Genomic DNA, 21619 nt, shown 5'->3' with positions numbered 1-21619 from the left:
TGCCTTGATCATGTGCATGGCATTATGAAATCTGAAGACTACCAATGAGTTCTGGAGCACAGTGCAGAGCTTAGTGTAAGCGAGTTGGGCCTCTATCAGAGGTCATGGGTCTTCCAGCTGGACAGAGCCTACCCTGAATCCTACAGAACACCTGTGGAGAGATCTCAGAACAGTAGCTGGGAGAAGTCACCATTCAGTGCTGGTTTAAAACAGAGCGTTTCAGTGACAGTTTTATAAAGGTTCAGACATTATGGTCTGTTTTCATGTTCCCATATAAGTCTTACTGTTCCACAATTACGAGGGTGGATTTGGCCTTTTGGACGTCTAGAACGCTGGTGTGGGATAATGCTGTAGAACCGAGTTACTGTCTTTTTCTCTGAAATGACTGAGTGGGTTATCATAGTCAGGCCGGTTAGCTCAGTTGGTTAGAGCGTGGTGCTAATAACGCCAAGGTCGCGGGTTCGATCCCCGTACGGGCAAGCTAGCTTTTATCCAACACACACACACAAAACTACCTTTGGATATTAGCTATGAATACGTACAAGCAATGGTAGGACATGTTGAATACGTATAAGCAATGTTATGAATGTGAACAATTTTCAGATACGATAAGATCAGATAATCCTTTATTAGTCCCGCAGTGGGGAAATTCTCAACCAAACACTGATATACCCAGTCTGACATAATTGTTTTTTATGTTTTTACAACCATAGAACAATGAAAACATACTGATTCTGTGATGCAGATTGATTTAAATAATAATGAATAATAATTAAATACTTACTTAGTGCATTTTAGTCCAATATTAGTAGAACCTGATGTTATAATATAACACCCTTCATGCTAAATGAGTGAATTACTCTTATTAACTCACATGAAGGATAAAAATGAGAAGCTGGACTGTCTCTTCTTTTAGCTCAGTGATGTAGCTGGCCTGTATGGACACATGGCCGACCTCATGTCCACTCCTCGTTATATAGTGGTGAGTATCCCTGTCTGTCTGTAACAGATAAGGTGTGTTTCTACCTATTTTTTCCCTCCAATGGTTCACCCTGCTCCTATGGTCAGGCCGGTTAGCTCAGTTGGTTAGAGCATGGTGCTAATAACGCCAAGGTCGCGGGTTCGATCCCCAAACGGGCCAGCTAGCTTTTATCCAACACACACACACACACACAAAACTACCTTTGGATATTAGCTATGAATACGTATCAGCAATGTTAGGAATATATATAATGTTAGGAGTATCTGACCTTAACAGGGAAAGTAGTTACGCACAGTCAGGAGCGTTCCTGAGAAAGCCACAGTCCTCCTGGGAGAAGAGACCAAAACAGAGCTTTTTAATAAAGCACATCATTGGACCCTTTACAGAAAGTCAGATCAGGCCTTCAAAGAACAGAACATGGTTCCTACAGTCAAACATATGAGATGTTCAAGGATGGTTGGGGTTGTTTTGCTGCTCCTGGCACTGTGTGCCTTGATCATGTGCATGGCATTATGAAATCTGAAGACTACCAATGAGTTCTGGAGCACAGTGCAGAGCTTAGTGTAAGCGAGTTGGGCCTCTATCAGAGGTCATGGGTCTTCCAGCTGGACAGAGCCTACCCTGAATCCTACAGAACACCTGTGGAGAGATCTCAGAACAGTAGCTGGGAGAAGTCACCATTCAGTGCTGGTTTAAAACAGAGCGTTTCAGTGACAGTTTTATAAAGGTTCAGACATTATGGTCTGTTTTCATGTTCCCATATAAGTCTTACTGTTCCACAATTACGAGGGTGGATTTGGCCTTTTGGACGTCTAGAACGCTGGTGTGGGATAATGCTGTAGAACCGAGTTACTGTCATTTTCCCTGAAATGACTGAGTGGGTTCTCATAGTCAGGCCGGTTAGCTCAGTTGGTTAGAGCGTGGTGCTAATAACGCCAAGGTCGCGGGTTCGACCCCCGTACGGGCCAGCTAGCTTTTATCCAACACACACACACAAAACTACCTTTGGATATTAGCTATGAATACGTACAAGCAATGGTAGGACATGTTGAATACGTATAAGCAATGTTATGAATGTGAACAATTTTCAGATACGATAAGATCAGATAATCCTTTATTAGTCCCGCAGTGGGGAAATTCTCAACCAAACACTGATATACCCAGTCTGACATAATTGTTTTTTATGTTTTTACAACCATAGAACAATGAAAACATACTGATTCTGTGATGCAGATTGATTTAAATAATAATGAATAATAATTAAATACTTACTTAGTGCATTTTAGTCCAATATTAGTAGAACCTGATGTTATAATATAACACCCTTCTTGCTAAATGAGTGAATTACTCTTATTAACTCACATGAAGGATAAAAATGAGAAGCTGGACTGTCTCTTCTTTTAGCTCAGTGATGTAGCTGGCCTGTATGGACACATGGCCGACCTCATGTCCACTCCTCGTTATATAGTGGTGAGTATCCCTGTCTGTCTGTAACAGATAAGGTGTGTTTCTACCTATTTTTTCCCTCCAATGGTTCACCCTGCTCCTATGGTCAGGCCGGTTAGCTCAGTTGGTTAGAGCGTGGTGCTAATAACGCCAAGGTCGTGGGTTCGATCCCCGTACGGGCCAGCTAGCTTATATCCAACACACACACACAAAACTACCTTTGGATATTAGCTATGAATACGTACAAGCAATGGTAGGACATGTTGAATACGTATAAGCAATGTTATGAATGTGAACAATTTTCAGATACGATAAGATCAGATAATCCTTTATTAGTCCCGCAGTGGGGAAATTCTCAACCAAACACTGATATACCCAGTCTGACATAATTGTTTTTTATGTTTTTACAACCATAGAACAATGAAAACATACTGATTCTGTGATGCACATTGATTTAAATAATAATGAATAATAATTAAATACTTACTTAGTGCATTTTAGTCCAATATTAGTAGAACCTGATGTTATAATATAACACCCTTCTTGCTAAATGAGTGAATTACTCTTATTAACTCACATGAAGGATAAAAATGAGAAGCTGGACTGTCTCTTCTTTTAGCTCAGTGATGTAGCTGGCCTGTATGGACACATGGCCGACCTCATGTCCACTCCTCGTTATATAGTGGTGAGTATCCCTGTCTGTCTGTAACAGATAAGGTGTGTTTCTACCTATTTTTTCCCTCCAATGGTTCACCCTGCTCCTATGGTCAGGCCGGTTAGCTCAGTTGGTTAGAGCGTGGTGCTAATAACGCCAAGGTCGCGGGTTCGATCACCGTACGGGCCAGCTAGCTTTTATCCAACACACACACAAAACTACCTTTGGATATTAGCTATGAATACGTATCAGCAATGTTAGGAATATATCTCACATTTATACCTGCATACACACAAGGATTAGTCATAGTCTGAGTATCTGACCTTAACAGGGAAAGTAGTTACGCACAGTCAGGAGCGTTCCTGAGAAAGCCACAGTCCTCCTGGGAGAAGAGACCAAAACAGAGCTTTTTAATAAAGCACATCATTGGACCCTTTACAGAAAGTCAGATCAGGCCTTCAAAGAACAGAACATGGTTCCTACAGTCAAACATATGAGATGTTCAAGGATGGTTGGGGTTGTTTTGCTGCTCCTGGCACTGTGTGCCTTGATCATGTGCATGGCATTATGAAATCTGAAGACTACCAATGAGTTCTGGAGCACAGTGCAGAGCTTAGTGTAAGCGAGTTGGGCCTCTATCAGAGGTCATGGGTCTTCCAGCTGGACAGAGCCTACCCTGAATCCTACAGAACACCTGTGGAGAGATCTCAGAACAGTAGCTGGGAGAAGTCACCATTCAGTGCTGGTTTAAAACAGAGCGTTTCAGTGACAGTTTTATAAAGGTTCAGACATTATGGTCTGTTTTCATGTTCCCATATAAGTCTTACTGTTCCACAATTACGAGGGTGGATTTGGCCTTTTGGACGTCTAGAACGCTGGTGTGGGATAATGCTGTAGAACCGAGTTACTGTCATTTTCCCTAAAATGACTGAGTGGGTTCTAATAGTCAGGCCGGTTAGCTCAGTTGGTTAGAGCGTGGTGCTAATAACGCCAAGGTCGCGGGTTCGATCCCCGTACGGGCCAGCTAGCTTTTATCCAACACACACACACACACAAAACTACCTTTGGATATTAGCTATGAATACGTACAAGCAATGGTAGGACATGTTGAATACGTATAAGCAATGTTATGAATGTGAACAATTTTCAGATACGATAAGATCAGATAATCCTTTATTAGTCCCGCAGTGGGGAAATTCTCAACCAAACACTGATATACCCAGTCTGACATAATTGTTTTTTATGTTTTTACAACCATAGAACAATGAAAACATACTGATTCTGTGATGCAGATTGATTTAAATAATAATGAATAATAATTAAATACTTACTTAGTGCATTTTAGTCCAATATTAGTAGAACCTGATGTTATAATATAACACCCTTCATGCTAAATGAGTGAATTACTCTTATTAACTCACATGAAGGATAAAAATGAGAAGCTGGACTGTCTCTTCTTTTAGCTCAGTGATGTAGCTGGCCTGTATGGACACATGGCCGACCTCATGTCCACTCCTCGTTATATAGTGGTGAGTATCCCTGTCTGTCTGTAACAGATAAGGTGTGTTTCTACCTATTTTTTCCCTCCAATGGTTCACCCTGCTCCTATGGTCAGGCCGGTTAGCTCAGTTGGTTAGAGCGTGGTGCTAATAACGCCAAGGTCGTGGGTTCGATCCCCGTACGGGCCAGCTAGCTTTTATCCAACACACACACACAAAACTACCTTTGGATATTAGCAATGAATACGTATCAGCAATGTTAGGAATATATATAATGTTAGGAGTATCTGACCTTAACAGGGAAAGTAGTTACGCACAGTCAGGAGCGTTCCTGAGAAAGCCACAGTCCTCCTGGGAGAAGAGACCAAAACAGAGCTTTTTAATAAAGCACATCATTGGACCCTTTACAGAAAGTCAGATCAGGCCTTCAAAGAACAGAACATGGTTCCTACAGTCAAACATATGAGATGTTCAAGGATGGTTGGGGTTGTTTTGCTGCTCCTGGCACTGTGTGCCTTGATCATGTGCATGGCATTATGAAATCTGAAGACTACCAATGAGTTCTGGAGCACAGTGCAGAGCTTAGTGTAAGCGAGTTGGGCCTCTATCAGAGGTCATGGGTCTTCCAGCTGGACAGAGCCTACCCTGAATCCTACAGAACACCTGTGGAGAGATCTCAGAACAGTAGCTGGGAGAAGTCACCATTCAGTGCTGGTTTAAAACAGAGATTTCAGTGACAGTTTTATAAAGGTTCAGACATTATGGTCTGTTTTCATGTTCCCATATAAGTCTTACTGTTCCACAATTACGAGGGTGGATTTGGCCTTTTGGACGTCTAGAACGCTGGTGTGGGATAATGCTGTAGAACCGAGTTACTGTCATTTTCCCTGAAATGACTGAGTGGGTTCTCATAGTCAGGCCGGTTAGCTCAGTTGGTTAGAGCGTGGTGCTAATAACGCCAAGGTCGCGGGTTCGACCCCCGTACGGGCCAGCTAGCTTTTATCCAACACACACACACAAAACTACCTTTGGATATTAGCTATGAATACGTACAAGCAATGGTAGGACATGTTGAATACGTATAAGCAATGTTATGAATGTGAACAATTTTCAGATACGATAAGATCAGATAATCCTTTATTAGTCCCGCAGTGGGGAAATTCTCAACCAAACACTGATATACCCAGTCTGACATAATTGTTTTTTATGTTTTTACAACCATAGAACAATGAAAACATACTGATTCTGTGATGCAGATTGATTTAAATAATAATGAATAATAATTAAATACTTACTTAGTGCATTTTAGTCCAATATTAGTAGAACCTGATGTTATAATATAACACCCTTCTTGCTAAATGAGTGAATTACTCTTATTAACTCACATGAAGGATAAAAATGAGAAGCTGGACTGTCTCTTCTTTTAGCTCAGTGATGTAGCTGGCCTGTATGGACACATGGCCGACCTCATGTCCACTCCTCGTTATATAGTGGTGAGTATCCCTGTCTGTCTGTAACAGATAAGGTGTGTTTCTACCTATTTTTTCCCTCCAATGGTTCGCTCCTATGGTCAGGCCGGTTAGCTCAGTTGGTTAGAGCGTGGTGCTAATAACGCCAAGGTCGCGTGTTCGATCCCCGTACGGGCCAGCTAGCTTTTATCCAACACACACACACAAAACTACCTTTGGATATTAGCTATGAATACGTATCAGCAATGTTAGGAATATATCTCACATTTATACCTGCATACACACAAGGATTAGTCATAGTCTGAGTATCTGACCTTAACAGGGAAAGTAGTTACGCACAGTCAGGAGCGTTCCTGAGAAAGCCACAGTCCTCCTGGGAGAAGAGACCAAAACAGAGCTTTTTAATAAAGCACATCATTGGACCCTTTACAGAAAGTCAGATCAGGCCTTCAAAGAACAGAACATGGTTCCTACAGTCAAACATATGAGATGTTCAAGGATGGTTGGGGTTGTTTTGCTGCTCCTGGCACTGTGTGCCTTGATCATGTGCATGGCATTATGAAATCTGAAGACTACCAATGAGTTCTGGAGCACAGTGCAGAGCTTAGTGTAAGCGAGTTGGGCCTCTATCAGAGGTCATGGGTCTTCCAGCTGGACAGAGCCTACCCTGAATCCTACAGAACACCTGTGGAGAGATCTCAGAACAGTAGCTGGGAGTAGTCACCATTCAGTGCTGGTTTAAAACAGAGCGTTTCAGTGACAGTTTTATAAAGGTTCAGACATTATGGTCTGTTTTCATGTTCCCATATAAGTCTTACTGTTCCACAATTACGAGGGTGGATTTGGCCTTTTGGACGTCTAGAACGCTGGTGTGGGATAATGCTGTAGAACCGAGTTACTGTCATTTTCCCTAAAATGACTGAGTGGGTTCTAATAGTCAGGCCGGTTAGCTCAGTTGGTTAGAGCGTGGTGCTAATAACGCCAAGGTCGCGGGTTCGATCCCCGTACGGGCCAGCTAGCTTTTATCCAACACACACACACACACACAAAACTACCTTTGGATATTAGCTATGAATACGTACAAGCAATGGTAGGACATGTTGAATACGTATAAGCAATGTTATGAATGTGAACAATTTTCAGATACGATAAGATCAGATAATCCTTTATTAGTCCCGCAGTGGGGAAATTCTCAACCAAACACTGATATACCCAGTCTGACATAATTGTTTTTTATGTTTTTACAACCATAGAACAATGAAAACATACTGATTCTGTGATGCAGATTGATTTAAATAATAATGAATAATAATTAAATACTTACTTAGTGCATTTTAGTCCAATATTAGTAGAACCTGATGTTATAATATAACACCCTTCTTGCTAAATGAGTGAATTACTCTTATTAACTCACATGAAGGATAAAAATGAGAAGCTGGACTGTCTCTTCTTTTAGCTCAGTGATGTAGCTGGCCTGTATGGACACATGGCCGACCTCATGTCCACTCCTCGTTATATAGTGGTGAGTATCCCTGTCTGTCTGTAACAGATAAGGTGTGTTTCTACCTATTTTTTCCCTCCAATGGTTCACCCTGCTCCTATGGTCAGGCCGGTTAGCTCAGTTGGTTAGAGCGTGGTGCTAATAACGCCAAGGTCGTGGGTTCGATCCCCGTACGGGCCAGCTAGCTTTTATCCAACACACACACACAAAACTACCTTTGGATATTAGCAATGAATACGTATCAGCAATGTTAGGAATATATCTCACATTTATACTTGCATACACACAAGGATTAGTCATAGTCTGAGTATCTGACCTTAACAGGGAAAGTAGTTACGCACAGTCAGGAGCGTTCCTGAGAAAGCCACAGTCCTCCTGGGAGAAGAGACCAAAACAGAGCTTTTTAATAAAGCACATCATTGGACCCTTTACAGAAAGTCAGATCAGGCCTTCAAAGAACAGAACATGGTTCCTACAGTCAAACATATGAGATGTTCAAGGATGGTTGGGGTTGTTTTGCTGCTCCTGGCACTGTGTGCCTTGATCATGTGCATGGCATTATGAAATCTGAAGACTACCAATGAGTTCTGGAGCACAGTGCAGAGCTTAGTGTAAGCGAGTTGGGCCTCTATCAGAGGTCATGGGTCTTCCAGCTGGACAGAGCCTACCCTGAATCCTACAGAACACCTGTGGAGAGATCTCAGAACAGTAGCTGGGAGAAGTCACCATTCAGTGCTGGTTTAAAACAGAGCGTTTCAGTGACAGTTTTATAAAGGTTCAGACATTATGGTCTGTTTTCATGTTCCCATATAAGTCTTACTGTTCCACAAGTACGAGGGTGGATTTGGCCTTTTGGACGTCTAGAACGCTGGTGTGGGATAATGCTGTAGAACCGAGTTACTGTCATTTTCCCTGAAATGACTGAGTGGGTTCTCATAGTCAGGCCGGTTAGCTCAGTTGGTTAGAGCGTGGTGCTAATAACGCCAAGGTCGCGGGTTCGACCCCCGTACGGGCCAGCTAGCTTTTATCCAACACACACACACAAAACTACCTTTGGATATTAGCTATGAATACGTACAAGCAATGGTAGGACATGTTGAATACGTATAAGCAATGTTATGAATGTGAACAATTTTCAGATACGATAAGATCAGATAATCCTTTATTAGTCCCGCAGTGGGGAAATTCTCAACCAAACACTGATATACCCAGTCTGACATAATTGTTTTTTATGTTTTTACAACCATAGAACAATGAAAACATACTGATTCTGTGATGCAGATTGATTTAAATAATAATGAATAATAATTAAATACTTACTTAGTGCATTTTAGTCCAATATTAGTAGAACCTGATGTTATAATATAACACCCTTCATGCTAAATGAGTGAATTACTCTTATTAACTCACATGAAGGATAAAAATGAGAAGCTGGACTGTCTCTTCTTTTAGCTCAGTGATGTAGCTGGCCTGTATGGACACATGGCCGACCTCATGTCCACTCCTCGTTATATAGTGGTGAGTATCCCTGTCTGTCTGTAACAGATAAGGTGTGTTTCTACCTATTTTTTCCCTCCAATGGTTCACCCTGCTCCTATGGTCAGGCCGGTTAGCTCAGTTGGTTAGAGCGTGGTGCTAATAACGCCAAGGTCGCAGGTTCGATCCCCGTACGGGCCAGCTAGCTTTTATCCAACACACACACACACACAAAACTACCTTTGGATATTAGCTATGAATACGTATCAGCAATGTTAGGAATATATATAATGTTAGGAGTATCTGACCTTAACAGGGAAAGTAGTTACGCACAGTCAGGAGCGTTCCTGAGAAAGCCACAGTCCTCCTGGGAGAAGAGACCAAAACAGAGCTTTTTAATAAAGCACATCATTGGACCCTTTACAGAAAGTCAGATCAGGCCTTCAAAGAACAGAACATGGTTCCTACAGTCAAACATATGAGATGTTCAAGGATGGTTGGGGTTGTTTTGCTGCTCCTGGCACTGTGTGCCTTGATCATGTGCATGGCATTATGAAATCTGAAGACTACCAATGAGTTCTGGAGCACAGTGCAGAGCTTAGTGTAAGCGAGTTGGGCCTCTATCAGAGGTCATGGGTCTTCCAGCTGGACAGAGCCTACCCTGAATCCTACAGAACACCTGTGGAGAGATCTCAGAACAGTAGCTGGGAGAAGTCACCATTCAGTGCTGGTTTAAAACAGAGCGTTTCAGTGACAGTTTTATAAAGGTTCAGACATTATGGTCTGTTTTCATGTTCCCATATAAGTCTTACTGTTCCACAATTACGAGGGTGGATTTGGCCTTTTGGACGTCTAGAACGCTGGTGTGGGATAATGCTGTAGAACCGAGTTACTGTCATTTTCCCTGAAATGACTGAGCGGGTTCTCATAGTCAGGCCGGTTAGCTCAGTTGGTTAGAGCGTGGTGCTAATAACGCCAAGGTCGCGGGTTCGACCCCCGTACGGGCCAGCTAGCTTTTATCCAACACACACACACAAAACTACCTTTGGATATTAGCTATGAATACGTACAAGCAATGGTAGGACATGTTGAATACGTATAAGCAATGTTATGAATGTGAACAATTTTCAGATACGATAAGATCAGATAATCCTTTATTAGTCCCGCAGTGGGGAAATTCTCAACCAAACACTGATATACCCAGTCTGACATAATTGTTTTTTATGTTTTTACAACCATAGAACAATGAAAACATACTGATTCTGTGATGCAGATTGATTTAAATAATAATGAATAATAATTAAATACTTACTTAGTGCATTTTAGTCCAATATTAGTAGAACCTGATGTTATAATATAACACCCTTCTTGCTAAATGAGTGAATTACTCTTATTAACTCACATGAAGGATAAAAATGAGAAGCTGGACTGTCTCTTCTTTTAGCTCAGTGATGTAGCTGGCCTGTATGGACACATGGCCGACCTCATGTCCACTCCTCGTTATATAGTGGTGAGTATCCCTGTCTGTCTGTAACAGATAAGGTGTGTTTCTACCTATTTTTTCCCTCCAATGGTTCACCCTGCTCCTATGGTCAGGCCGGTTAGCTCAGTCGGTTAGAGCGTGGTGCTAATAACGCCAAGGTCGTGGGTTCGATCCCCGTACGGGCCAGCTAGCTTTTATCCAACACACACACACAAAACTACCTTTGGATATTAGCAATGAATACGTATCAGCAATGTTAGGAATATATCTCACATTTATGCTTGCATACACACAAGGATTAGTCATAGTCTGAGTATCTGACCTTAACAGGGAAAGTAGTTACGCACAGTCAGGAGCGTTCCTGAGAAAGCCACAGTCCTCCTGGGAGAAGAGACCAAAACAGAGCTTTTTAATAAAGCACATCATTGGACCCTTTACAGAAAGTCAGATCAGGCCTTCAAAGAACAGAACATGGTTCCTACAGTCAAACATATGAGATGTTCAAGGATGGTTGGGGTTGTTTTGCTGCTCCTGGCACTGTGTGCCTTGATCATGTGCATGGCATTATGAAATCTGAAGACTACCAATGAGTTCTGGAGCACAGTGCAGAGCTTAGTGTAAGCGAGTTGGGCCTCTATCAGAGGTCATGGGTCTTCCAGCTGGACAGAGCCTACCCTGAATCCTACAGAACACCTGTGGAGAGATCTCAGAACAGTAGCTGGGAGAAGTCACCATTCAGTGCTGGTTTAAAACAGAGCGTTTCAGTGACAGTTTTATAAAGGTTCAGACATTATGGTCTGTTTTCATGTTCCCATATAAGTCTTACTGTTCCACAATTACGAGGGTGGATTTGGCCTTTTGGACGTCTAGAACGCTGGTGTGGGATAATGCTGTAGAACCGAGTTACTGTCATTTTCCCTGAAATGACTGAGCGGGTTCTCATAGTCAGGCCGGTTAGCTCAGTTGGTTAGAGCGTGGTGCTAATAACGCCAAGGTCGCGGGTTCGACCCCCGTACGGGCCAGCTAGCTTTTATCCAACACACACACACAAAACTACCTTTGGATATTAGCTATGAATACGTACAAGCAATGGTAGGACATGTTGAATACGTATAAGCAATGTTATGAATGTGAACAATTTTCAGATACGATAAGATCAGATAATCCTTTATTAGTCCCGCAGTGGGGAAATTCTCAACCAAACACTGATATACCCAGTCTGACATAATTGTTTTTTATGTTTTTACAACCATAGAACAATGAAAACATACTGATTCTGTGATGCAGATTGATTTAAATAATAATGAATAATAATTAAATACTTACTTAGTGCATTTTAGTCCAATATTAGTAGAACCTGATGTTATAATATAACACCCTTCATGCTAAATGAGTGAATTACTCTTATTAACTCACATGAAGGATAAAAATGAGAAGCTGGACTGTCTCTTCTTTTAGCTCAGTGATGTAGCTGGCCTGTATGGACACATGGCCGACCTCATGTCCACTCCTCGTTATATAGTGGTGAGTATCCCTGTCTGTCTGTAACAGATAAGGTGTGTTTCTACCTATTTTTTCCCTCCAATGGTTCACCGTGCTCCTATGGTCAGGCCGGTTAGCTCAGTTGGTTAGAGCGTGGTGCTAATAACGCCAAGGTCGCAGGTTCGATCCCCGTACGGGCCAGCTAGCTTTTATCCAACACACACACACACACAAAACTACCTTTGGATATTAGCTATGAATACGTATCAGCAATGTTAGGAATATATATAATGTTAGGAGTATCTGACCTTAACAGGGAAAGTAGTTACGCACAGTCAGGAGCGTTCCTGAGAAAGCCACAGTCCTCCTGGGAGAAGAGACCAAAACAGAGCTTTTTAATAAAGCACATCATTGGACCCTTTACAGAAAGTCAGATCAGGCCTTCAAAGAACAGAACATGGTTCCTACAGTCAAACATATGAGATGTTCAAGGATGGTTGGGGTTGTTTTGCTGCTCCTGGCACTGTGTGCCTTGATCATGTGCATGGCATTATGAAATCTGAAGACTACCAATGAGTTCTGGAGCACAGTGCAGAGCTTAGTGTAAGCGAGTTGGGCCTCTATCAGAGGTCATGGGTCTTCCAGCTGGACAGAGCCTACCCTGAATCCTACAGAACACCTGTGGAGAGATCTCAGAACAGTAGCTGGGAGAAGTCACCATTCAGTGCTGGTTTAAAACAGAGCGTTTCAGTGACAGTTTTATAAAGGTTCAGACATTATGGTCTGTTTTCATGTTCCCATATAAGTCTTACTGTTCCACAATTACGAGGGTGGATTTGGCCTTTTGGACGTCTAGAACGCTGGTGTGGGATAATGCTGTAGAACCGAGTTACTGTCATTTTCCCTGAAATGACTGAGCGGGTTCTCATAGTCAGGCCGGTTAGCTCAGTTGGTTAGAGCGTGGTGCTAATAACGCCAAGGTCGCGGGTTCGACCCCCGTACGGGCCAGCTAGCTTTTATCCAACACACACACACAAAACTACCTTTGGATATTAGCTATGAATACGTACAAGCAATGGTAGGACATGTTGAATACGTATAAGCAATGTTATGAATGTGAACAATTTTCAGAAACGATAAGATCAGATAATCCTTTATTAGTCCCGCAGTGGGGAAATTCTCAACCAAACACTGATATACCCAGTCTGACATAATTGTTTTTTATGTTTTTACAACCATAGAACAATGAAAACATACTGATTCTGTGATGCAGATTGATTTAAATAATAATGAATAATAATTAAATACTTACTTAGTGCATTTTAGTCCAATATTAGTAGAACCTGATGTTATAATATAACACCCTTCTTGCTAAATGAGTGAATTACTCTTATTAACTCACATGAAGGATAAAAATGAGAAGCTGGACTGTCTCTTCTTTTAGCTCAGTGATGTAGCTGGCCTGTATGGACACATGGCCGACCTCATGTCCACTCCTCGTTATATAGTGGTGAGTATCCCTGTCTGTCTGTAACAGATAAGGTGTGTTTCTACCTATTTTTTCCCTCCAATGGTTCACCCTGCTCCTATGGTCAGGCCGGTTAGCTCAGTTGGTTAGAGCGTGGTGCTAATAACGCCAAGGTCGTGGGTTCGATCCCCGTACGGGCCAGCTAGCTTTTATCCAACACACACACACAAAACTACCTTTGGATATTAGCAATGAATACGTATCAGCAATGTTAGGAATATATCTCACATTTATGCTTGCATACACACAAGGATTAGTCATAGTCTGAGTATCTGACCTTAACAGGGAAAGTAGTTACGCACAGTCAGGAGCGTTCCTGAGAAAGCCACAGTCCTCCTGGGAGAAGAGACCAAAACAGAGCTTTTTAATAAAGCACATCATTGGACCCTTTACAGAAAGTCAGATCAGGCCTTCAAAGAACAGAACATGGTTCCTACAGTCAAACATATGAGATGTTCAAGGATGGTTGGGGTTGTTTTGCTGCTCCTGGCACTGTGTGCCTTGATCATGTGCATGGCATTATGAAATCTGAAGACTACCAATGAGTTCTGGAGCACAGTGCAGAGCTTAGTGTAAGCGAGTTGGGCCTCTATCAGAGGTCATGGGTCTTCCAGCTGGACAGAGCCTACCCTGAATCCTACAGAACACCTGTGGAGAGATCTCAGAACAGTAGCTGGGAGAAGTCACCATTCAGTGCTGGTTTAAAACAGAGCGTTTCAGTGACAGTTTTATAAAGGTTCAGACATTATGGTCTGTTTTCATGTTCCCATATAAGTCTTAGTGTTCCACAAGTACGAGGGTGGATTTGGCCTTTTGGACGTCTAGAACGCTGGTGTGGGATAATGCTGTAGAACCGAGTTACTGTCATTTTCTCTGAAATGACTGAGTGGGTTATCATAGTCAGGCCGGTTAGCTCAGTTGGTTAGAGCGTGGTGCTAATAACGCCAAGGTCGCGGGTTCGATCCCCGTACGGGCCAGCTAGCTTTTATCCAACACACACACACAAAACTACCTTTGGATATTAGCTATGAATACGTACAAGCAATGGTAGGACATGTTGAATACGTATAAGCAATGTTATGAATGTGAACAATTTTCAGATACGATAAGATCAGATAATCCTTTATTAGTCCCGCAGTGGGGAAATTCTCAACCAAACACTGATATACCCAGTCTGACATAATTGTTTTTTATGTTTTTACAACCATAGAACAATGAAAACATACTGATTCTGTGATGCAGATTGATTTAAATAATAATGAATAATAATTAAATACTTACTTAGTGCATTTTAGTCCAATATTAGTAGAACCTGATGTTATAATATAACACCCTTCATGCTAAATGAGTGAATTACTCTTATTAACTCACATGAAGGATAAAAATGAGAAGCTGGACTGTCTCTTCTTTTAGCTCAGTGATGTAGCTGGCCTGTATGGACACATGGCCGACCTCATGTCCACTCCTCGTTATATAGTGGTGAGTATCCCTGTCTGTCTGTAACAGATAAGGTGTGTTTCTACCTATTTTTTCCCTCCAATGGTTCACCCTGCTCCTATGGTCAGGCCGGTTAGCTCAGTTGGTTAGAGCGTGGTGCTAATAACGCCAAGGTCGCGGGTTTGATCCCCGTACGGGCCAGCTAGCTTTTATCCAACACACACACACACACAAAACTACCTTTGGATATTAGCTATGAATACGTATCAGCAATGTCAGGAATATATATAATGTTAGGAGTATCTGACCTTAACAGGGAAAGTAGTTACGCACAGTCAGGAGCGTTCCTGAGAAAGCCACAGTCCTCCTGGGAGAAGAGACCAAAACAGAGCTTTTTAATAAAGCACATCATTGGACCCTTTACAGAAAGTCAGATCAGGCCTTCAAAGAACAGAACATGGTTCCTACAGTCAAACATATGAGATGTTCAAGGATGGTTGGGGTTGTTTTGCTGCTCCTGGCACTGTGTGCCTTGATCATGTGCATGGCATTATGAAATCTGAAGACTACCAATGAGTTCTGGAGCACAGTGCAGAGCTTAGTGTAAGCGAGTTGGGCCTCTATCAGAGGTCATGGGTCTTCCAGCTGGACAGAGCCTACCCTGAATCCTACAGAACACCTGTGGAGAGATCTCAGAACAGTAGCTGGGAGAAGTCACCATTCAGTGCTGGTTTAAAACAGAGCGTTTCAGTGACAGTTTTATAAAGGTTCAGACATTATGGTCTGTTTTCATGTTCCCATATAAGTCTTACTGTTCCACAATTACGAGGGTGGATTTGGCCTTTTGGACGTCTAGAACGCTGGTGTGGGATAATGCTGTAGAACCGAGTTACTGTCATTTTCCCTGAAATGACTGAGTGGGTTCTCATAGTCAGGCCGGTTAGCTCAGTTGGTTAGAGCGTGGTGCTAATAACGCCAAGGTCGCGGGTTCGACCCCCGTACGGGCCAGCTAGCTTTTATCCAACACACACACACAAAACTACCTTTGGATATTAGCTATGAATACGTACAAGCAATGGTAGGACATGTTGAATACGTATAAGCAATGTTATGAATGTGAACAATTTTCAGATACGATAAGATCAGATAATCCTTTATTAGTCCCGCAGTGGGGAAATTCTCAACCAAACACTGATATACCCAGTCTGACATAATTGTTTTTTATGTTTTTACAACCATAGAACAATGAAAACATACTGATTCTGTGATGCAGATTGATTTAAATAATAATGAATAATAATTAAATACTTACTTAGTGCATTTTAGTCCAATATTAGTAGAACCTGATGTTATAATATAACACCCTTCTTGCTAAATGAGTGAATTACTCTTATTAACTCACATGAAGGATAAAAATGAGAAGCTGGACTGTCTCTTCTTTTAGCTCAGTGATGTAGCTGGCCTGTATGGACACATGGCCGACCTCATGTCCACTCCTCGTTATATAGTGGTGAGTATCCCTGTCTGTCTGTAACAGATAAGGTGTGTTTCTACCTATTTTTTCCCTCCAATGGTTCGCTCCTATGGTCAGGCCGGTTAGCTCAGTTGGTTAGAGCGTGGTGCTAATAACGCCAAGGTCGCGGGTTCGATCCCCGTACGGGCCAGCTAGCTTTTATCCAACACACACACACAAAACTACCTTTGGATATTAGCTATGAATACGTATCAGCAATGTTAGGAATATATCTCACATTTATACCTGCATACACACAAGGATTAGTCATAGTCTGAGTATCTGACCTTAACAGGGAAAGTAGTTACGCACAGTCAGGAGCGTTCCTGAGAAAGCCACAGTCCTCCTGGGAGAAGAGACCAAAACAGAGCTTTTTAATAAAGCACATCATTGGACCCTTTACAGAAAGTCAGATCAGGCCTTCAAAGAACAGAACATGGTTCCTACAGTCAAACATATGAGATGTTCAAGGATGGTTGGGGTTGTTTTGCTGCTCCTGGCACTGTGTGCCTTGATCATGTGCATGGCATTATGAAATCTGAAGACTACCAATGAGTTCTGGAGCACAGTGCAGAGCTTAGTGTAAGCGAGTTGGGCCTCTATCAGAGGTCATGGGTCTTCCAGCTGGACAGAGCCTACCCTGAATCCTACAGAACACCTGTGGAGAGATCTCAGAACAGTAGCTGGGAGTAGTCACCATTCAGTGCTGGTTTAAAACAGAGCGTTTCAGTGACAGTTTTATAAAGGTTCAGACATTATGGTCTGTTTTCATGTTCCCATATAAGTCTTACTGTTCCACAATTACGAGGGTGGATTTGGCCTTTTGGACGTCTAGAACGCTGGTGTGGGATAATGCTGTAGAACCGAGTTACTGTCATTTTCCCTAAAATGACTGAGTGGGTTCTAATAGTCAGGCAGGTTAGCTCAGTTGGTTAGAGCGTGGTGCTAATAACGCCAAGGTCGCGGGTTCGATCCCCGTACGGGCCAGCTAGCTTTTATCCAACACACACACACACACAAAACTACCTTTGGATATTAGCTATGAATACGTACAAGCAATGGTAGGACATGTTGAATACGTATAAGCAATGTTATGAATGTGAACAATTTTCAGATACGATAAGATCAGATAATCCTTTATTAGTCCCGCAGTGGGGAAATTCTCAACTAAACACTGATATACCCAGTCTGACATAATTGTTTTTTATGTTTTTACAACCATAGAACAATGAAAACATACTGATTCTGTGATGCAGATTGATTTAAATAATAATGAATAATAATTAAATACTTACTTAGTGCATTTTAGTCCAATATTAGTAGAACCTGATGTTATAATATAACACCCTTCTTGCTAAATGAGTGAATTACTCTTATTAACTCACATGAAGGATAAAAATGAGAAGCTGGACTGTCTCTTCTTTTAGCTCAGTGATGTAGCTGGCCTGTATGGACACATGGCCGACCTCATGTCCACTCCTCGTTATATAGTGGTGAGTATCCCTGTCTGTCTGTAACAGATAAGGTGTGTTTCTACCTATTTTTTCCCTCCAATGGTTCACCCTGCTCCTATGGTCAGGCCGGTTAGCTCAGTTGGTTAGAGCGTGGTGCTAATAACGCCAAGGTCGTGGGTTTGATCCCCGTACGGGCCAGCTAGCTTTTATCCAACACACACACACAAAACTACCTTTGGATATTAGCAATGAATACGTATCAGCAATGTTAGGAATATATCTCACATTTATACTTGCATACACACAAGGATTAGTCATAGTCTGAGTATCTGACCTTAACAGGGAAAGTAGTTACGCACAGTCAGGAGCGTTCCTGAGAAAGCCACAGTCCTCCTGGGAGAAGAGACCAAAACAGAGCTTTTTAATAAAGCACATCATTGGACCCTTTACAGAAAGTCAGATCAGGCCTTCAAAGAACAGAACATGGTTCCTACAGTCAAACATATGAGATGTTCAAGGATGGTTGGGGTTGTTTTGCTGCTCCTGGCACTGTGTGCCTTGATCATGTGCATGGCATTATGAAATCTGAAGACTACCAATGAGTTCTGGAGCACAGTGCAGAGCTTAGTGTAAGCGAGTTGGGCCTCTATCAGAGGTCATGGGTCTTCCAGCTGGACAGAGCCTACCCTGAATCCTACAGAACACCTGTGGAGAGATCTCAGAACAGTAGCTGGGAGAAGTCACCATTCAGTGCTGGTTTAAAACAGAGCGTTTCAGTGACAGGTTTATAAAGGTTCAGACATTATGGTCTGTTTTCATGTTCCCATATAAGTCTTACTGTTCCACAAGTACGAGGGTGGATTTGGCCTTTTGGACGTCTAGAACGCTGGTGTGGGATAATGCTGTAGAACCGAGTTACTGTCTTTTTCTCTGAAATGACTGAGTGGGTTATCATAGTCAGGCCGGTTAGCTCAGTTGGTTAGAGCGTGGTGCTAATAACGCCAAGGTCGCGGGTTCGATCCCCGTACGGGCCAGCTAGCTTTTATCCAACACACACACACAAAACTACCTTTGGATATTAGCTATGAATACGTACAAGCAATGGTAGGACATGTTGAATACGTATAAGCAATGTTATGAATGTGAACAATTTTCAGATACGATAAGATCAGATAATCCTTTATTAGTCCCGCAGTGGGGAAATTCTCAACCAAACACTGATATACCCAGTCTGACATAATTGTTTTTTATGTTTTTACAACCATAGAACAATGAAAACATACTGATTCTGTGATGCAGATTGATTTAAATAATAATGAATAATAATTAAATACTTACTTAGTGCATTTTAGTCCAATATTAGTAGAACCTGATGTTATAATATAACACCCTTCATGCTAAATGAGTGAATTACTCTTATTAACTCACATGAAGGATAAAAATGAGAAGCTGGACTGTCTCTTCTTTTAGCTCAGTGATGTAGCTGGCCTGTATGGACACATGGCCGACCTCATGTCCACTCCTCGTTATATAGTGGTGAGTATCCCTGTCTGTCTGTAACAGATAAGGTGTGTTTCTACCTATTTTTTCCCTCCAATGGTTCACCCTGCTCCTATGGTCAGGCCGGTTAGCTCAGTTGGTTAGAGCGTGGTGCTAATAACGCCAAGGTCGCGGGTTCGATCCCCGTACGGGCCAGCTAGCTTTTATCCAACACACACACACACACAAAACTACCTTTGGATATTAGCTATGAATACGTATCAGCAATGTTAGGAATATATATAATGTTAGGAGTATCTGACCTTAACAGGGAAAGTAGTTACGCACAGTCAGGAGCGTTCCTGAGAAAGCCACAGTCCTCCTGGGAGAAGAGACCAAAACAGAGCTTTTTAATAAAGCACATCATTGGACCCTTTACAGAAAGTCAGATCAGGCCTTCAAAGAACAGAACATGGTTCCTACAGTCAAACATATGAGATGTTCAAGGATGGTTGGGGTTGTTTTGCTGCTCCTGGCACTGTGTGCCTTGATCATGTGCATGGCATTATGAAATCTGAAGACTACCAATGAGTTCTGGAGCACAGTGCAGAGCTTAGTGTAAGCGAGTTGGGCCTCTATCAGAGGTCATGGGTCTTCCAGCTGGACAGAGCCTACCCTGAATCCTACAGAACACCTGTGGAGAGATCTCAGAACAGTAGCTGGGAGAAGTCACCATTCAGTGCTGGTTTAAAACAGAGCATTTCAGTGACAGTTTTATAAAGGTTCAGACATTATGGTCTGTTTTCATGTTCCCATATAAGTCTTACTGTTCCACAATTACGAGGGTGGATTTGGCCTTTTGGACGTCTAGAACGCTGGTGTGGGATAATGCTGTAGAACCGAGTTACTGTCATTTTCCCTGAAATGACTGAGTGGGTTCTCATAGTCAGGCCGGTTAGCTCAGTTGGTTAGAGCGTGGTGCTAATAACGCCAAGGTCGCGGGTTCGACCCCCGTACGGGCCAGCTAGCTTTTATCCAACACACACACACAAAACTACCTTTGGATATTAGCTATGAATACGTACAAGCAATGGTAGGACATGTTGAATACGTATAAGCAATGTTATGAATGTGAACAATTTTCAGATACGATAAGATCAGATAATCCTTTATTAGTCCCGCAGTGGGGAAATTCTCAACCAAACACTGATATACCCAGTCTGACATAATTGTTTTTTATGTTTTTACAACCATAGAACAATGAAAACATACTGATTCTGTGATGCAGAATGATTTAAATAATAATGAATAATAATTAAATACTTACTTAGTGCATTTTAGTCCAATATTAGTAGAACCTGATGTTATAATATAACACCCTTCTTGCTAAATGAGTGAATTACTCTTATTAACTCACATGAAGGATAAAAATGAGAAGCTGGACTGTCTCTTCTTTTAGCTCAGTGATGTAGCTGGCCTGTATGGACACATGGCCGACCTCATGTCCACTCCTCGTTATATAGTGGTGAGTATCCCTGTCTGTCTGTAACAGATAAGGTGTGTTTCTACCTATTTTTTCCCTCCAATGGTTCACCCTGCTCCTATGGTCAGGCCGGTTAGCTCAGTTGGTTAGAGCGTGGTGCTAATAACGCCAAGGTCGTGGGTTCGATCCCCGTACGGGCCAGCTAGCTTTTATCCAACACACACACACAAAACTACCTTTGGATATTAGCAATGAATACGTATCAGCAATGTTAGGAATATATATAATGTTAGGAGTATCTGACCTTAACAGGGAAAGTAGTTACGCACAGTCAGGAGCGTTCCTGAGAAAGCCACAGTCCTCCTGGGAGAAGAGACCAAAACAGAGCTTTTTAATAAAGCACATCATTGGACCCTTTACAGAAAGTCAGATCAGGCCTTCAAAGAACAGAACATGGTTCCTACAGTCAAACATATGAGATGTTCAAGGATGGTTGGGGTTGTTTTGCTGCTCCTGGCACTGTGTGCCTTGATCATGTGCATGGCATTATGAAATCTGAAGACTACCAATGAGTTCTGGAGCACAGTGCAGAGCTTAGTGTAAGCGAGTTGGGCCTCTATCAGAGGTCATGGGTCTTCCAGCTGGACAGAGCCTACCCTGAATCCTACAGAACACCTGTGGAGAGATCTCAGAACAGTAGCTGGGAGAAGTCACCATTCAGTGCTGGTTTAA

General features: G+C 42.2%; 21 non-coding genes across 21 annotated transcripts; all 21 read left to right on the top strand.

Annotated features, from left to right (window-relative positions):
- Nucleotides 1-1876: 1876 nt before the first annotated feature.
- trnai-aau (transfer RNA isoleucine (anticodon AAU)) lies at nucleotides 1877-1950 on the top strand. The gene has a single exon. It is a non-coding gene; the product is annotated as a tRNA-Ile (tRNA).
- A 587-nt stretch (nucleotides 1951-2537) lies between these two features.
- trnai-aau (transfer RNA isoleucine (anticodon AAU)) lies at nucleotides 2538-2611 on the top strand. Its single transcript has one exon. It is a non-coding gene; the product is annotated as a tRNA-Ile (tRNA).
- Nucleotides 2612-4032: 1421 nt separating this feature from the next.
- Nucleotides 4033-4106, top strand: trnai-aau (transfer RNA isoleucine (anticodon AAU)). The gene has a single exon. It is a non-coding gene; the product is annotated as a tRNA-Ile (tRNA).
- A 591-nt stretch (nucleotides 4107-4697) lies between these two features.
- trnai-aau (transfer RNA isoleucine (anticodon AAU)) lies at nucleotides 4698-4771 on the top strand. The gene has a single exon. It is a non-coding gene; the product is annotated as a tRNA-Ile (tRNA).
- Nucleotides 4772-5499: 728 nt separating this feature from the next.
- Nucleotides 5500-5573, top strand: trnai-aau (transfer RNA isoleucine (anticodon AAU)). Its single transcript has one exon. It is a non-coding gene; the product is annotated as a tRNA-Ile (tRNA).
- Nucleotides 5574-6991: 1418 nt separating this feature from the next.
- trnai-aau (transfer RNA isoleucine (anticodon AAU)) lies at nucleotides 6992-7065 on the top strand. Its single transcript has one exon. It is a non-coding gene; the product is annotated as a tRNA-Ile (tRNA).
- Nucleotides 7066-7658: 593 nt separating this feature from the next.
- Nucleotides 7659-7732, top strand: trnai-aau (transfer RNA isoleucine (anticodon AAU)). The gene has a single exon. It is a non-coding gene; the product is annotated as a tRNA-Ile (tRNA).
- A 762-nt stretch (nucleotides 7733-8494) lies between these two features.
- Nucleotides 8495-8568, top strand: trnai-aau (transfer RNA isoleucine (anticodon AAU)). The gene has a single exon. It is a non-coding gene; the product is annotated as a tRNA-Ile (tRNA).
- Nucleotides 8569-9962: 1394 nt separating this feature from the next.
- On the top strand, nucleotides 9963-10036 carry trnai-aau (transfer RNA isoleucine (anticodon AAU)). The gene has a single exon. It is a non-coding gene; the product is annotated as a tRNA-Ile (tRNA).
- A 587-nt stretch (nucleotides 10037-10623) lies between these two features.
- trnai-aau (transfer RNA isoleucine (anticodon AAU)) lies at nucleotides 10624-10697 on the top strand. The gene has a single exon. It is a non-coding gene; the product is annotated as a tRNA-Ile (tRNA).
- Nucleotides 10698-11459: 762 nt separating this feature from the next.
- Nucleotides 11460-11533, top strand: trnai-aau (transfer RNA isoleucine (anticodon AAU)). The gene has a single exon. It is a non-coding gene; the product is annotated as a tRNA-Ile (tRNA).
- A 1394-nt stretch (nucleotides 11534-12927) lies between these two features.
- On the top strand, nucleotides 12928-13001 carry trnai-aau (transfer RNA isoleucine (anticodon AAU)). The gene has a single exon. It is a non-coding gene; the product is annotated as a tRNA-Ile (tRNA).
- Nucleotides 13002-13588: 587 nt separating this feature from the next.
- trnai-aau (transfer RNA isoleucine (anticodon AAU)) lies at nucleotides 13589-13662 on the top strand. Its single transcript has one exon. It is a non-coding gene; the product is annotated as a tRNA-Ile (tRNA).
- A 762-nt stretch (nucleotides 13663-14424) lies between these two features.
- On the top strand, nucleotides 14425-14498 carry trnai-aau (transfer RNA isoleucine (anticodon AAU)). The gene has a single exon. It is a non-coding gene; the product is annotated as a tRNA-Ile (tRNA).
- Nucleotides 14499-15085: 587 nt separating this feature from the next.
- Nucleotides 15086-15159, top strand: trnai-aau (transfer RNA isoleucine (anticodon AAU)). Its single transcript has one exon. It is a non-coding gene; the product is annotated as a tRNA-Ile (tRNA).
- A 733-nt stretch (nucleotides 15160-15892) lies between these two features.
- On the top strand, nucleotides 15893-15966 carry trnai-aau (transfer RNA isoleucine (anticodon AAU)). The gene has a single exon. It is a non-coding gene; the product is annotated as a tRNA-Ile (tRNA).
- Nucleotides 15967-16548: 582 nt separating this feature from the next.
- On the top strand, nucleotides 16549-16622 carry trnai-aau (transfer RNA isoleucine (anticodon AAU)). Its single transcript has one exon. It is a non-coding gene; the product is annotated as a tRNA-Ile (tRNA).
- Nucleotides 16623-18885: 2263 nt separating this feature from the next.
- trnai-aau (transfer RNA isoleucine (anticodon AAU)) lies at nucleotides 18886-18959 on the top strand. Its single transcript has one exon. It is a non-coding gene; the product is annotated as a tRNA-Ile (tRNA).
- A 587-nt stretch (nucleotides 18960-19546) lies between these two features.
- On the top strand, nucleotides 19547-19620 carry trnai-aau (transfer RNA isoleucine (anticodon AAU)). Its single transcript has one exon. It is a non-coding gene; the product is annotated as a tRNA-Ile (tRNA).
- A 733-nt stretch (nucleotides 19621-20353) lies between these two features.
- Nucleotides 20354-20427, top strand: trnai-aau (transfer RNA isoleucine (anticodon AAU)). Its single transcript has one exon. It is a non-coding gene; the product is annotated as a tRNA-Ile (tRNA).
- A 587-nt stretch (nucleotides 20428-21014) lies between these two features.
- On the top strand, nucleotides 21015-21088 carry trnai-aau (transfer RNA isoleucine (anticodon AAU)). Its single transcript has one exon. It is a non-coding gene; the product is annotated as a tRNA-Ile (tRNA).
- The last annotated feature ends 531 nt before the right edge of the window (nucleotides 21089-21619 follow it).

Source organism: Salminus brasiliensis, chromosome 17 (assembly GCF_030463535.1).
Source record: "Salminus brasiliensis chromosome 17, fSalBra1.hap2, whole genome shotgun sequence".
Taxonomy (NCBI): Eukaryota; Metazoa; Chordata; class Actinopteri; order Characiformes; family Bryconidae; genus Salminus; species Salminus brasiliensis.
The sequence above is the reverse complement of the archived record's forward strand: the minus strand, read 5'-3'. Positions and strand labels throughout refer to the sequence as shown.